The sequence below is a fragment of the Panulirus ornatus genome, chromosome 62 (assembly GCF_036320965.1).
Source record: "Panulirus ornatus isolate Po-2019 chromosome 62, ASM3632096v1, whole genome shotgun sequence".
NCBI lineage: Eukaryota > Metazoa > Arthropoda > Malacostraca > Decapoda > Palinuridae > Panulirus > Panulirus ornatus.
This window is the reverse complement of record NC_092285.1, coordinates 4555160-4571129: the sequence shown is the minus strand read 5'-3', so window position 1 is coordinate 4571129 and position 15970 is coordinate 4555160. Positions and strand designations below refer to the sequence as shown.

General features: G+C 43.0%; 1 protein-coding gene across 1 annotated transcript in view; it reads right to left on the bottom strand.

Annotated features, from left to right (window-relative positions):
* Window positions 1-15970, bottom strand: part of LOC139745698 (uncharacterized) — a 304575-nt gene that overhangs the window by 227601 nt on the left and 61004 nt on the right. The window lies entirely within an intron of this gene.

Below are 15970 nucleotides of genomic sequence, written 5' to 3'. Positions count from 1 at the left end.
CACATTCAACAAACCTTTAAAATACTCACTCCATCTCCTTCTCACATCACCACTACTTGTTATCACCTCCCCATTTGTGCCCTTCACTGAAGTTCCCATTTGCTCCCTTGTCTTATGCACTTTATTTACCTCCTTCCAGAACATCATTTTATTTTCCCTAAAATTTAATGATACTCTCTCACCCCAACTCTCACTTGCCCTCTTTTTCACCTCTTGCACCTTTCTCTTGACCTCCTGTCTCTTTCTTTTATACATCTCCTACTCAATTGCATTTTTTCCCTGCAAAAATCGTCCAAATGCCTCTCTCTTCTCTTTCACTAATAATCTTACTTCTTCATCCCACCACTCACTACCCTTTCTAATCAACCCACCTCCCACTCTTTTCATGCCACAAGCATCTTTTGTGCAATCAATCACTGATTCCCTAAATACATCCCATTCCTCCCCCACTCCCTTACTTCCATTGTTCTCACCTTTTTCCTTTCTGTACTCAGTCTCTCCTGGTACTTCCTAACACAAGTCTCCTTCCCAAGCTCACTTACTCTCACCACCCTCTTCACCCCAACATTCACTCTTCTTTTCTGAAAACCCATACAAATCTTCACCTTAGCCTCCACAAGATAATGATCAGACATCCCTCCAGTTGCACCTCTCAGCACATTAACATCCAAAAGTCTCTCTTTCGCGCGCCTGTCAATTAACACGTAATCCAATAACGCTCTCTGGCCATCTCTCCTACTTACATACGTATGCTTATGTATATCGCGCTTTTTAAACCAGGTATTCGCAATCACCACTCCTTTTTCAGCACATAAATCTACAAGCTCTTTACTATTTCCATTTACAACACTGAACACCCCATGTATACCAATTATTCCCTCAACTGCCACATTACTCACCTTTGCATTCAAATCACCCATCACTATAACCCGATCTCGTGCATCAAAACCACTAACATACTCATTCAGCTGCTCCCAAAACACTTGCCTCTCATGATCTTTCTTCTCATGCCCAGGTGCACATGCACCAATAATCACCCATCTCTCTCCATCGACTTTCAGTTTTACCCATATTAATTGAGAATTTACTTTCTCACATTCTATCACATACTTCCACAACTCCTGTTTCAGGAGTACTACTACTCCTTCCCTTGCTCTTGTCCTCTCACTAACCCCTGACTTTACTCCCAAGACATTCCCAAACCACTCTTCCCCTTTACCCTTGAGCTTCGTTTCACTCAGAGCCAAAACATCCCGGTTCCTTTCCTCAAACCTATCTCTCCTTTTTTCACATCTTGGTTACATCCACACACATTTAGACACACCAGTCTGAGCCTTCAAGGAGGATGAGCACTCCCCGCGTGACTCCTTCTTCTGTTTCCCATTTTAGCATCAGATTGGGTAAGAGCAGTGTGGTTTCAGAAGTGGTAGAGGATGTGTGGATCAGGTGTGTGCTTTGAAGAATGTATGTGAGAAATACTTAGAAAAGCAAATGGATTTGTATGTAGCATTTATGGATCTGGAGAAGGCATATGATAGAGTTGATAGAGATGCTCTGTGGAAGGTATTAAGAATATATGGTGTGGGAGGCAAGTTATTAGAAGCAGTGAAAAGTTTTTATTGAGGATGTAAGGCATGTGTACGTGTAGGAAGAGAGGAAAGTAATTGGTTCTCAGTGAATGTAGGTTTGTGGCAGGGGTGTCTGATGTCTCCATGGTTGTTTAATTTGTTTATGGATGGGGTTGTTAGGGAGGTGAATGCAAGAGTTTTGGAAAGAGGGGCAAGTATCAAGTCTGTTGGGGATGAGAGAGCTTGGGAAGTGTCAGTTGTTGTTCGCTGATGATACAGCACTGGTGGCTGATTCATGTGAGAAACTGCAAAAGCTGGTGACTGAGTTTGGTAAAGTGTGTGAAAGAAGAAAGTTAAGAGTAAATGTGAATAAGAGCAAGGTTATTAGGTACAGTAGGGTTGAGGGTCAAGTCAATTGGGAGGTAAGTTTGAATGGAGAAAAACTGGAGGAAGTAAAGTGTTTTAGATACCTGGGAGTGGATCTGGCAGCAGATGGAACCATGGAAGTGGAAGTGGATCATAGGGTGGGGGAGGGGGCGAAAATCCTGGGAGCCTTGAAGAACGTGTGGAAGTCGAGAACATTATCTCGGAAAGCAAAAATCGGTATGTTTGAAGGAATAGTGGTTCCAACAATGTTGTATGGTTGCGAGGCGTAGGCTTTGGATAGAGTTGTGCGCAGGAGGATGGATGTGCTGGAAATGAGATGTTTGAGGACAATGTGTGGTGTGAGGTAGTTTGGTCGAGCAAGTAACGTAAGGGTAAGAGAGATGTGTGGAAATAAAAAGAGCGTGGTTGAGAGAGCAGAAGAGGGTGTTTTGAAATGGTTTGGGCACATGGAGAGAATGAGTGAGGAAAGATTGACCAAGAGGATATATGTGTCGGAGGTGGAGGGAACGAGGAGAAGTGGGAGACCAAATTGGAGGTGGAAAGATGGAGTGAAAAAGATCTTGTGTGATCGGGGCCTGAACAAGCAGGAGGGTGAAAGGATTGCAAGGAATAGAGTGAATTGGATCGATGTGGTATACTGGGGTTGACGTGCTGTCAGTGGATTGAATCAGGGCATGTGAAGCGTCTGGGGTAAACCTAGGAAAGCTGTGTAGGTATGTATATTTGCGTGTGTGGACGTATGTATATACATGTGTATGGGGGTGGGTTGGGCCATTTCTTTCGTCTGTTTCCTTGCGCTATCTCGCAAACGCGGGAGCCAGCGACAAAGCAAAAAAAAAAATATATATATATAATTGGTATGCATGGGGTGTTCAGTGTTGTAAATGGAAATGGTGAAGAGCTTGTAGATTTATGTGCTGAAAAAAGACATGATTGGGAATACCTGGTTTAAAAAGCGAGATTATACATAAGTATACTTATGTAAGTAGGAGAGATGGCCAGAGAGCGTTATTGGATTACGTGTTAATTGACAAGCGTGCGAAAGAGAGACTTCTGGATGTTAATGTGCTGAGAGGTGCAACTGGAGGGATGTCTGATCATTATCTTGTGGAGGCTAAGGTGAAGATTTGTATGGGTTTTCAGAAAAGAAGAGTGAATGTTGGGGTGAAGAGGGTGGTGAGAGTAAGTGAGCTTGAGAAGGAGACCTGTGTGAGGAAGTACCAGGAGAGACTGAGTACAGAATGGAAAAAGGTGAGAGCAATGGAAGTAAGGGGAGTGGGGGAGGAATGGGATGTATTTAGGGAATCAGTGATGGATTGCGCAAAAGATGCTTGTGGCATGAGAAGAGTGGGAGGTGGGTTGATTAGAAAGGGTAGTGAGTGGTGGGATGAAGAAGTAAGAGTATTAGTGAAAGAGAAGAGAGAGGCATTTGGACGATTTTTGCAGGGAAAAAATGCAATTGAGTGGGAGATGTATAAAAGAAAGAGACAGGAGGTCAAGAGAAAGGTGCAAGAGGTGAAAAAAAGGGCAAATGAGAGTTGGGGTAAGAGAGTATCATTAAATTTTAGGGAGAATAAAAAGATGTTCTGGAAGGAGGTAAATAAAGTGCGTAAGACAAGGGAGCAAATGGGAACTTCGGTGAAGGGCGCAAGTGGGGAGGTGATAACAAGTAGTGGTGATGTGAGAAGGAGATGGAGTGAGTATTTTGAAGGTTTGTTGAATGTGTTTGATGATAGAGTGGCAGATATAGGGTGTTTTGGTCGAGGTGGTGTGCAAAGTGAGAGGGTTAGGGAAAATGATTTGGTAAACAGAGAAGAGGTAGTGAAAGCTTTGCGGAAGATGAAAGCCGGCAAGGCAGCAGGTTTGGATGGTATTGCAGTGGAATTTATTAAAAAAGGGGGTGACTGTATTGTTGACTGGTTGGTAAGGTTATTTAATGTATGTATGACTCATGGTGAGGTGCCTGAGGATTGGCGGAATGCGTGCATAGTGCCATTGTACAAAGGCAAAGGGGATAAGAGTGAGTGCTCAAATTACAGAGGTATAAGTTTGTTGAGTATTCCTGGTGAATTATATGGGAGGGTATTGATTGAGAGGGTGAAGGCATGTACAGAGCATCAGATTGGGGAAGAGCAGTGTGGTTTCAGAAGTGGTAGAGGATGTGTGGATCAGGTGTTTGCTTTGAAGAATGTATGTGAGAAATACTTAGAAAAGCAAATGGATTTGTATGTAGCATTTATGGATCTGGAGGAGGCATATGATAGAGTTGATAGAGATGCTCTGTGGAAGGTATTAAGAATATATGGTGTGGGAGGAAAGTTGTTAGAAGCAGTGAAAAGTTTTTATCGAGGATGTAAGGCATGTGTAAGTGTAGGAAGAGAGGAAAGTAATTGGTTCTCAGTGAATGTAGGTTTGCGGCAGGGGTGTGTGATGTCTCCATGGTTGTTTAATTTGTTTATGGATGGGGTTGTTAGGGAGGTAAATGCAAGAGTTTTGGAAAGAGGGGCAAGTATGAAGTCTGTTGGGGATGAGAGAGCTTGGGAAGTGAGTCTGTTGTTGTTCGCTGATGATACAGCGCTGGTGGCTGATTCATGTGAGAAACTGCAGAAGCTGGTGACTGAGCTTGGAAAAGTGTGTGGAAGAAGAAAGTTAAGAGTAAATGTGAATAAGAGCAAAGTTATTAGGTACAGTAGGGTTGAGGGTCAAGTCAATTGGGAGGTAAGTTTGAATGGAGAAAAACTGGAGGAAGTAAAGTGTTTTAGATATCTGGGATTGGATCTGGCAGCGGATGGAACCATGGAAGTGGAAGTGGATCATAGGGTGGGGGAGGGGGCGAAAATCCTGGGGGCCTTGAAGAATGTGTGGAAGTCGAGAACATTATCTCGGAAAGCAAAAATGGGTATGTTTGAAGGAATAGTGGTTCCAACAATGTTGTATGGTTGCGAGGCGTGGGCTATGGATAGAGTTGTGCGCAGGAGGATGGATGTGCTGGAAATGAGATGTTTGAGGACAATGTGTGGTGTGAGGTGGTTTGATCGAGTGAGTAACGTAAGGGTAAGAGAGATGTGTGGAAATAAAAAGAGCGTGGTTGAGAGAGCAGAAGAGGGTGTTTTGAAGTGGTTTGGGCACATGGAGAGGATGAGTGAGGAATGATTGACCAAGAGGATATATGTGTCGGAGGTGGAGGGAACAAGGAGAAGAGGGAGACCAAATTGAAGGTGGAAAGATGGAGTGAAAAAGATTTTGTGTGATCGGGGCCTGAACAAGCAGGAGGGTGAAAGGATTGCAAGGAATAGAGTGAATTGGATTGATGTGGTATACTGGGGTTGACGTGCTGTCAGTGGATTGAATCAGGGCATGTGAAGCGTCTGGGGTAAACCTAGTAAAGCTGTGTAGGTATGTATATTTGCGTGTGTGGACGTATGTATATACATGTGTATGGGGGTGGGTTGGGCCATTTCTTTCGTCTGTTTCCTTGCGCTATCTCGCAAACGCGGGAGCCAGCGACAAAGCAAAAAAAAATATATATATATATAATTGGTATGCATGGGGTGTTCAGTGTTGTAAATGGAAATGGCGAAGAGCTTGTAGATTTATGTGCTGAAAAAAGACATGATTGGGAATACCTGGTTTAAAAAGCGAGATATACATAAGTATACTTATGTAAGTAGGAGAGATGGCCAGAGAGCGTTATTGGATTACGTGTTAATTGACAGGCGTGCGAAAGAGAGACTTTTGGATGTTAATGTGCTGAGAGGTGCAACTGGAGGGATGTCTGATCATTATCTTGTGGAGGCTAAGGTGAAGATTTGTATGGGTTTTCAGAAAAGAAGAGTGAATGTTGGGGTGAAGAGGGTGGTGAGAGTAAGTGAGCTTGAGAAGGAGACCTGTGTGAGGAAGTACCAGGAGAGACTGAGTACAGAATGGAAAAAGGTGAGAGCAATGGAAGTAAGGGGAGTGGGGGAGGAATGGGATGTATTTAGGGAATCAGTGATGGATTGCGCAAAAGATGCTTGTGGCATGAGAAGAGTGGGAGGTGGGTTGATTAGAAAGGGTAGTGAGTGGTGGGATGAAGAAGTAAGAGTATTAGTGAAAGAGAAGAGAGAGGCATTTGGACGATTTTTGCAGGGAAAAAATGCAATTGAGTGGGAGATGTATAAAAGAAAGAGACAGGAGGTCAAGAGAAAGGTGCAAGAGGTGAAAAAAAGGGCAAATGAGAGTTGGGGTAAGAGAGTATCATTAAATTTTAGGGAGAATAAAAAGATGTTCTGGAAGGAGGTAAATAAAGTGCATAAGACAAGGGAGCAAATGGGAACTTCGGTGAAGGGCGCAAGTGGGGAGGTGATAACAAGTAGTGGTGATGTGAGAAGGAGATGGAGTGAGTATTTTGAAGGTTTATTGAATGTGTTTGATGATAGAGTGGCAGATATAGGGTGTTTTGGTCGAGGTGGTGTGCAAAGTGAGAGGGTTAGGGAAAATGATTTGGTAAACAGAGAAGAGGTAGTGAAAGCTTTGCGGAAGATGAAAGCCGGCAAGGCAGCAGGTTTGGATGGTATTGCAGTGGAATTTATTAAAAAAGGGGGTGACTGTATTGTTGACTGGTTGGTAAGGTTATTTAATGTATGTATGACTCATGGTGAGGTGCCTGAGGACTGGCGGAATGCGTGCATAGTGCCATTGAACAAAGGCAAAGGGGATAAGAGTGAGTGCTCAAATTACAGAGGTATAAGTTTGTTGAGTATTCCTGGTAAATTATATGGGAGGGTATTGATTGAGAGGGTGAAGGCATGTACAGAGCATCAGATTGGGGAAGAGCAGTGTGGTTTCAGAAGTGGTAGAGGATGTGTGGATCAGGTGTTTGCTTTGAAGAATGTATGTGAGAAATACTTAGAAAAGCAAATGGATTTGTATGTAGCATTTATGGATCTGGAGGAGGCATATGATAGAGTTGATAGAGATGCTCTGTGGAAGGTATTAAGAATATATGGTGTGGGAGGAAAGTTGTTAGAAGCAGTGAAAAGTTTTTATCGAGGATGTAAGGCATGTGTACGTGTAGGAAGAGAGGAAAGTAATTGGTTCTCAGTGAATGTAGGTTTGCGGCAGGGGTGTGTGATGTCTCCATGGTTGTTTAATTTGTTTATGGATGGGGTTGTTAGGGAGGTGAATGCAAGAGTTTTGGAAAGAGGGGCAAGTATGAAGTCTGTTGGGGATGAGAGAGCTTGGGAAGTGAGTCTGTTGTTGTTCGCTGATGATACAGCGCTGGTGGCTGATTCATGTGAGAAACTGCAGAAGCTGGTGACTGAGTTTGGAAAAGTGTGTGGAAGAAGAAAGTTAAGAGTAAATGTGAATAAGAGCAAGGTTATTAGGTACAGTAGGGTTGAGGGTCAAGTCAATTGGGAGGTAAGTTTGAATGGAGAAAAACTGGAGGAAGTAAAGTGTTTTAGATATCTGGGATTGGATCTGGCAGCGGATGGAACCATGGAAGTGGAAGTGGATCATAGGGTGGGGGAGGGGGCGAAAATCCTGGGGGCCTTGAAGAATGTGTGGAAGTCGAGAACATTATCTCGGAAAGCAAAAATGGGTATGTTTGAAGGAATAGTGGTTCCAACAATGTTGTATGGTTGCGAGGCGTGGGCTATGGATAGAGTTGTGCGCAGGAGGATGGATGTGCTGGAAATGAGATGTTTGAGGACAATGTGTGGTGTGAGGTGGTTTGATCGAGTGAGTAACGTAAGGGTAAGAGAGATGTGTGGAAATAAAAAGAGCGTGGTTGAGAGAGCAGAAGAGGGTGTTTTGAAGTGGTTTGGGCACATGGAGAGGATGAGTGAGGAAAGATTGACCAAGAGGATATATGTGTCGGAGGTGGAGGGAACAAGGAGAAGAGGGAGACCAAATTGAAGGTGGAAAGATGGAGTGAAAAAGATCTTGTGTGATCGGGGCCTGAACAAGCAGGAGGGTGAAAGGATTGCAAGGAATAGAGTGAATTGGATCGATGTGGTATACTGGGGTTGACGTGCTGTCAGTGGATTGAATCAGGGCATGTGAAGCGTCTGGGGTAAACCTAGGAAAACTGTGTAGGTATGTATATTTGCGTGTGTGGACGTATGTATATACATGTGTATGGGGGTGGGTTGGGCCATTTCTTTCGTCTGTTTCCTTGCGCTATCTCGCAAACGCGGGAGCCAGCGACAAAGCAAAAAAAAAAATATATATATATATAATTGGTATGCATGGGGTGTTCAGTGTTGTAAATGGAAATGGTGAAGAGCTTGTAGATTTATGTGCTGAAAAAAGACATGATTGGGAATACCTGGTTTAAAAAGCGAGATATACATAAGTATACTTATGTAAGTAGGAGAGATGGCCAGAGAGCGTTATTGGATTACATGTTAATTGACAGGCGTGCGAAAGAGAGACTTTTGGATGTTAATGTGCTGAGAGGTGCAACTGGAGGGATGTCTGATCATTATCTTGTGGAGGCTAAGGTGAAGATTTGTATGGGTTTTCAGAAAAGAAGAGTGAATGTTGGGGTGAAGAGGGTGGTGAGAGTAACTGAGCTTGAGAAGGAGACCTGTGTGAGGAAGTACCAGGAGAGACTGAGTACAGAATGGAAAAAGGTGAGAGCAATGGAAGTAAGGGGAGTGGGGGAGGAATGGGATGTATTTAGGGAATCAGTGATGGATTGCGCAAAAGATGCTTGTGGCATGAGAAGAGTGGGAGGTGGGTTGATTAGAAAGGGTAGTGAGTGGTGGGATGAAGAAGTAAGAGTATTAGTGAAAGAGAAGAGAGAGGCATTTGGACGATTTTTGCAGGGAAAAAATGCAATTGAGTGGGAGATGTATAAAAGAAAGAGACAGGAGGTCAAGAGAAAGGTGCAAGAGGTGAAAAAAAGGGCAAATGAGAGTTGGGGTAAGAGAGTATCATTAAATTTTAGGGAGAATAAAAAGATGTTCTGGAAGGAGGTAAATAAAGTGCATAAGACAAGGGAGCAAATGGGAACTTCGGTGAAGGGCGCAAGTGGGGAGGTGATAACAAGTAGTGGTGATGTGAGAAGGAGATGGAGTGAGTATTTTGAAGGTTTGTTGAATGTGTTTGATGATAGAGTGGCAGATATAGGGTGTTTTGGTCGAGGTGGTGTGCAAAGTGAGAGGGTTAGGGAAAATGATTTGGTAAACAGAGAAGAGGTAGTGAAAGCTTTGCGGAAGATGAAAGCCGGCAAGGCAGCAGATTTGGATGGTATTGCAGTGGAATTTATTAAAAAAGGGGGTGACTGTATTGTTGACTGGTTGGTAAGGTTATTTAATGTATGTATGACTCATGGTGAGGTGCCTGAGGACTGGCGGAATGCGTGCATAGTGCCATTGTACAAAGGCAAAGGGGATAAGAGTGAGTGCTCAAATTACAGAGGTATAAGTTTGTTGAGTATTCCTGGTAAATTATATGGGAGGGTATTGATTGAGAGGGTGAAGGCATGTACAGAGCATCAGATTGGGGAAGAGCAGTGTGGTTTCAGAAGTGGTAGAGGATGTGTGGATCAGGTGTTTGCTTTGAAGAATGTATGTGAGAAATACTTAGAAAAGCAAATGGATTTGTATGTAGCATTTATGGATCTGGAGGAGGCATATGATAGAGTTGATAGAGATGCTCTGTGGAAGGTATTAAGAATATATGGTGTGGGAGGAAAGTTGTTAGAAGCAGTGAAAAGTTTTTATCGAGGATGTAAGGCATGTGTACGTGTAGGAAGAGAGGAAAGTAATTGGTTCTCAGTGAATGTAGGTTTGCGGCAGGGGTGTGTGATGTCTCCATGGTTGTTTAATTCGTTTATGGATGGGGTTGTTAGGGAGGTAAATGCAAGAGTTTTGGAAAGAGGGGCAAGTATGAAGTCTGTTGGGGATGAGAGAGCTTGGGAAGTGAGTCTGTTGTTGTTCGCTGATGATACAGCGCTGGTGGCTGATTCATGTGAGAAACTGCAGAAGCTGGTGACTGAGTTTGGAAAAGTGTGTGGAAGAAGAAAGTTAAGAGTAAATGTGAATAAGAGCAAGGTTATTAGGTACAGTAGGGTTGAGGGTCAAGTCAATTGGGAGGTAAGTTTGAATGGAGAAAAACTGGAGGAAGTAAAGTGTTTTAGATATCTGGGATTGGATCTGGCAGCAGATGGAACCATGGAAGTGGAAGTGGATCATAGGGTGGGGGAGGGGGCGAAAATCCTGGGGGCCTTGAAGTATGTGTGGAAGTCGAGAACATTATCTCGGAAAGCAAAAATGGGTATGTTTGAAGGAATAGTGGTTCCAACAATGTTGTATGGTTGCGAGGCATGGGCTATGGATAGAGTTGTGCGCAGGAGGATGGATGTGCTGGAAATGAGATGTTTGAGGACAATGTGTGGTGTGAGGTGGTTTGATCGAGTGAGTAACGTAAGGGTAAGAGAGATGTGTGGAAATAAAAAGAGCGTGGTTGAGAGAGCAGAAGAGGGTGTTTTGAAGTGGTTTGGGCACATGGAGAGGATGAGTGAGGAAAGATTGACCAAGAGGATATATGTGTCGGAGGTGGAGGGAACAAGGAGAAGAGGGAGACCAAATTGAAGGTGGAAAGATGGAGTGAAAAAGATTTTGTGTGATCGGGGCCTGAGCATGCAGGAGGGTGAAAGGAGGGTAAGGAATAGAGTGAATTGGAGCGATGTGGTATACCGGGGTTGACGTGCTGTCAGTGGATTGAAGCAGGGCATGTGAAGCGTCTGGGGTAAACCATGGAAAGCTGTGTAGGTATGTATATTTGCGTGTGTGGAAGTATGTATATACATGTGTATGGGGGGGGGTTGGGCCATTTCTTTCGTCTGTTTCCTTGCGCTACCTCGCAAACGCGGGAGACAGCGACAAAGTATAATAATAAATAAAAAAAAAAAATATATATATATATATATATATATTTTTTTTTTGCTTTGTCGCTGTCTCCCGCGTTTGCGAGGTAGCGCAAGGAAACAGACGAAAGAAATGGCCCAACCCACCCCCATACACATGTATATACATACGTCCACACACGCAAATATACATACCTACACAGCTTTCCATGGTTTACCCCAGATGCTTCACATGCCTTGATTCAATCCACTGACAGCACGTCAACCCCGGTATACCACATCGCTCCAATTCAATCTATTCCTTGCCCTCCTTTCACCCTCCTGCATGTTCAGGCCCCGATCACACAAAATCTTTTTCACTCCATCTTTCCACCTCCAATTTGGTCTCCCTCTTCTCCTCGTTCCCTCCACCTCCGACACATATATCCTCTTGGTCAATCTTTCCTCACTCATTCTCTCCATGTGCCCAAACCATTTCAAAACACCCTCTTCTGCTCTCTCAACCACACTGTTTTTATTTCCACACATCTCTCTTACCCTTACGTTACTTACTCGATCAAACCACCTCACACCACACATTGTCCTCAAACATCTCATTTCCAGCACATCCATCCTCCTGTGCACAACTCTATCCATAGCCCACGCCTCGCAACCATACAACATTGTTGGAACCACTATTCCTTCAAACATACCCATTTTTGCTTTCCGAGATAATGTTCTCGACTTCCACACATTCTTCAAGGCCCCCAGGATTTTCGCCCCCTCCCCCACCCTATGATCCACTTCCACTTCCATGGTTCCATCCGCTGCCAGATCCACTCCCAGATATCTAAAACACTTCACTTCCTCCAGTTTTTCTCCATTCAAACTCACCACCCAATTGACTTGACCCTCAACCCTACTGTACCTAATAACCTTGCTCTTATTCACATTTACTCTTAACTTTCTTCTTTCACACACTTTACCAAACTCAGTCACCAGCTTCTGCAGTTTCTCACATGAATCAGCCACCAGCGCTGTATCATCAGCGAACAATAACTGACTCACTTCCCAAGCTCTCTCATCCCCAACAGACTTCATACTTGCCCCTCTTTCCAAAACTCTTGCATTCACCTCCCTAACAACCCCATCCATAAACAAATTAAACAACCATGGAGACATCACACACCCCTGCAGCAAACCTACATATTCTTTCTTTCTTTCATACCATTCGCCATTTCCCACGATAGCGAGGTAGCATTAAGAACAGAGGACTGGGCCTTTGAGGAAATATCCTCACCTGGCCCCCTTCTCTGTTCCTTCTTTTGGAGAAAAAAAAAATGTACTACAAATAACACATTTTGAAAATCCTCCACCAAACTAGGAGAAACCTACTTGGATTGAAGCAAGGATGTTTCTCTACCACATAAAATGCTCTGAGTAGTAGGTAAATCACTGCAAACTGTTCAGTATGGCACAAGACAATGTTGTATCATAACTGGATGGATGAATTCTTCATGCATGGGTCCAATCAAGAACTGATTGAGGAGCTGCTGGTCTTGTTTAAACCCTGGCCTATTCCAATCCAATCCCACTGCTGATCAACCAAAATTGGAACCGTATGTCAGGAAATGCTATCCACTTTACTTAACAGGTTTACTAGTGCAATAACAAATTGAGAACACACAAAAAGTTGAAAGTTGAATTAGAACCATGTTGCTGTGCCACAATAAAAAAAATCCTTTGCGGAAAATTTGACTTTCTCTGGGTTTGCAACCTATGGTATACTGGGGTATCATCCATACTCTAGCAGGGACATGGCACATCAAGACTTGGGGTCAATGTTTGTATCTCAGTTGAAGTAAGAGATGCAAGATGATCTTGATTTAAGCAATATCTAATCAGGGTTTCATACAGACTGTCATCAAGACCTCGTTCAGATTCAAAGCCTCTGGCAAAGCCTGACACAAGGTTAGAAGATGACCTCCACTGAAAAACTGCAAAAAATCTTGCAACATTACAGGTTCTGAAAACATAAAACTAAAGAAGCTCTCTTTATAACATCAGGAACAACCCTGAGGTAGCGCAAGGACTCGCTCTGAGATAACACTTTGCAACAACACACTGGTTGAGGCACAGGACAAATGGCCATGGGGTCTTGACCTCATCTCCCCCACTTTGACATGAGGTAAGGAACTGTTATTGACAAGATCAGTGAACTAGAAGTACCAGTAATAGCAAAAAACATCGAAGTTGAGTAGGAAGCTGTTTGGCAGACCACCATTTTGAAAAGTAAACCTCTGAATGGGATGAACTAGTGCCCTGAGTTAGCTTATGACCCTGTTCAGTATGTATCTTGCTTCACATATGACTTCCACTTCCCCCAGTTATACATAAACTCTCAACTCAAAAAGAATTTAAAACATAAAGATACACAGGGAAGGAGTAACTGATGACCGAAAATTAACTGCTGCATCAGCAACTCATGGCATAAGATCTTATAAGAAAGTACAGAATAATAACTCAAAATCATTTACACACATCATATCAGAAGAAATAAAATATATACGATACCTAACCAAACTAGGCTCTTGAGTAAGCAGGGCAGGCATAAAATGAACAAGGTTCTTGAAAGAGCAGGTCAGGCATAAAATGAAAAACATTAAAAACAGTCACTGCCATGTGTTGCCTTATGACACCAGAGATGCTTCCATCCGTGGATCCCACAAACAGAACAAGATACATACTATTCATATTTTGTAACCATGACAAATCAGTAAGGATACTGATCAGACATGCTGAAAACAGTAGTTCATGCTAAGACTCCCAAAAATGTCACAAAATAGGTAAGAAGATTACCAGGTGAGCAAGAAAACAACAGAAGTGGGCTGGGAATCTATTCCCATGTCAGCTGGATTGTAACATTATAGTGTGGATGCAGATCACTGAATGGTTGTCAAGTCCAAGTGGACAAGCATTAGCCAATCCTAAATGCTTTATGATAGTCAATGATTGGGAATTCTTGTAAATTTCTCCTAAAGTGTGGGGAGAGATCAGACTTTTTTTTAACTCCCTCTAAGCAAAAGCTCTCTTACGAGCTTCAAGGGCTCTACCAGCAAGTGAGAAATGAAAGACATTTAAATGCATCAATCCACGTAGGTCTGCACCAAACAGCACCAATCCTGCTGGGGGTAGTGGTGGGATAGCACAACACTTCATGTTGGTGGCCTGCTGATGAAGAAGTGGTAAAGTGAAGATGAAAAGCAAGAGAAATTGCTTTCTCCTCCTTCCAGGGCTGCACAACGATTCAAAGTGGCGATCCAAAATACCGCATAGCTAACCCAAATGTCACTAAGTTCAGGAGACAGGTACATGCTATACAAGAAAAGCCTTTCTTGTTTAGCAAGATGATGACATCTGCTCTAAACAAAACACAAATAATCTTGGACAAAATTTTGCTCAGAGGTGTGGTGATCATTTGTATCAATATTAATGAAAATCATAATAGTCAATTTACTAACAGTTACCAGAACATTATTACACCAGCAATTATCACTTTAAAGAACCCTCCACTTCTTGGCATTGTTCACTGTTTCATATTCATCTGTGGTTTTCAAAAGAAAATTACCAACCTAAGTAATTCACACTTTACTCGGCTAACCTACCATAATGTTCTTTATATAACCTTCCCTAAAATTCTTTAACCTACTATAAAATTCTTTGACTACGCTACCCTAAAATTCTTTAGGATAACCTAATCTAGAATTCTTTAGCTAACCTACCCTAAAATTCATTAAGCTAACCTAACCAAAAACTCTTTAGTTAACCTATCCTAAAATTCTTTAAATTGACGCTAAAAGTGGGATGGAGCTCGAACAAAACAGTCTGTTTTAGCCTCATCATCTTATCCATATCACATGATCAGGCTCTTGTCTGTACATGTATTGCAGTTTTTTTTTTCTTTTTTTTGCTTTGTCGCTGTCTCCCGTGTTTGCGAGGTAGCGCAAGGAAACAGACAAAAGAAACGGCCCAACCCACCCCCATACACATGTATATACATACACGTCCACACACGCAAATATACATACCTACACAGTTTTCCATGGTTTACCCCAGACGCTTCACATGCCCTGATTCAATCCACTGACAGCACGTCAACCCCGGTATACCACATCGATCCAATTCACTCTATTCCTTGCCCTCCTTTCACCCTCCTGCATGTTCAGGCCCCGATCACTCAAAATCTTTTTCACTCCATCTTTCCACCTCCAATTTGGTCTCCCACTTCTCCTCGTTCCCTCCACCTCCGACACATATATCCTCTTGGTCAATCTTTCCTCAGTCATTCTCTCCATGTGCCCAAACCATTTCAAAACACCCTCCTCTGCTCTCTCAACCACGCTCCTTTTATTTCCACACATCTCTCTTACCCTTACGATACTTACTCGATCAAACCACCTCACACCACATATTGTCCTCAAACATCTCATTTCCAGCACATCCATCCTCCTGTGGACAACTCTATCCATAGCCCACGCCTCGCAATCATACAACATTGTTGGAACCACTATTCCTTCAAACATACCCATTTTTGCTTTCCGAGATAATGTTCTCGACTTCCACACATTCTTCAAGGCTCCCAGGATTTTCGCCCCCTCCCCCACCCTATGATCCACTTCCGCTTCCATGGTTCCATCTGCTGCCAGATCCACTGCCAGATATCTAAAACACTTCACTTCCTCCAGTTTTTCTCCATTCAAACTCACCTCCCAATTGACTTGACCCTCAACCCTACTGTACCTAATTACCTTGCTCTTATTCACATTTACTCTTAACTTTCTTCTTTCACACACTTTACCAAACTCAGTCACCAGCTTCTGCAGTTTCTCACATGAATCAGCCACCAGCGCTGTATCATCAGCGAACAACAACTGACTCACTTCCCAAGCTCTCTCATCCAAAACAGACTTCATACTTGCCCCTCTTTCCAAAACTCTTGCATTCACCTCCCTAACAACCCCATCCATAAACAAATTAAACAACCATGGAGACATCACACACCCCTGCCGCAAACCTACATTCACTGAGAACCAATCACTTTCCTCTCCTCCTACACGTACACATGCCTTACATCCTCGATAAGAACTTTTCACTGCTTCTAACAACTTGCCTCCCACAC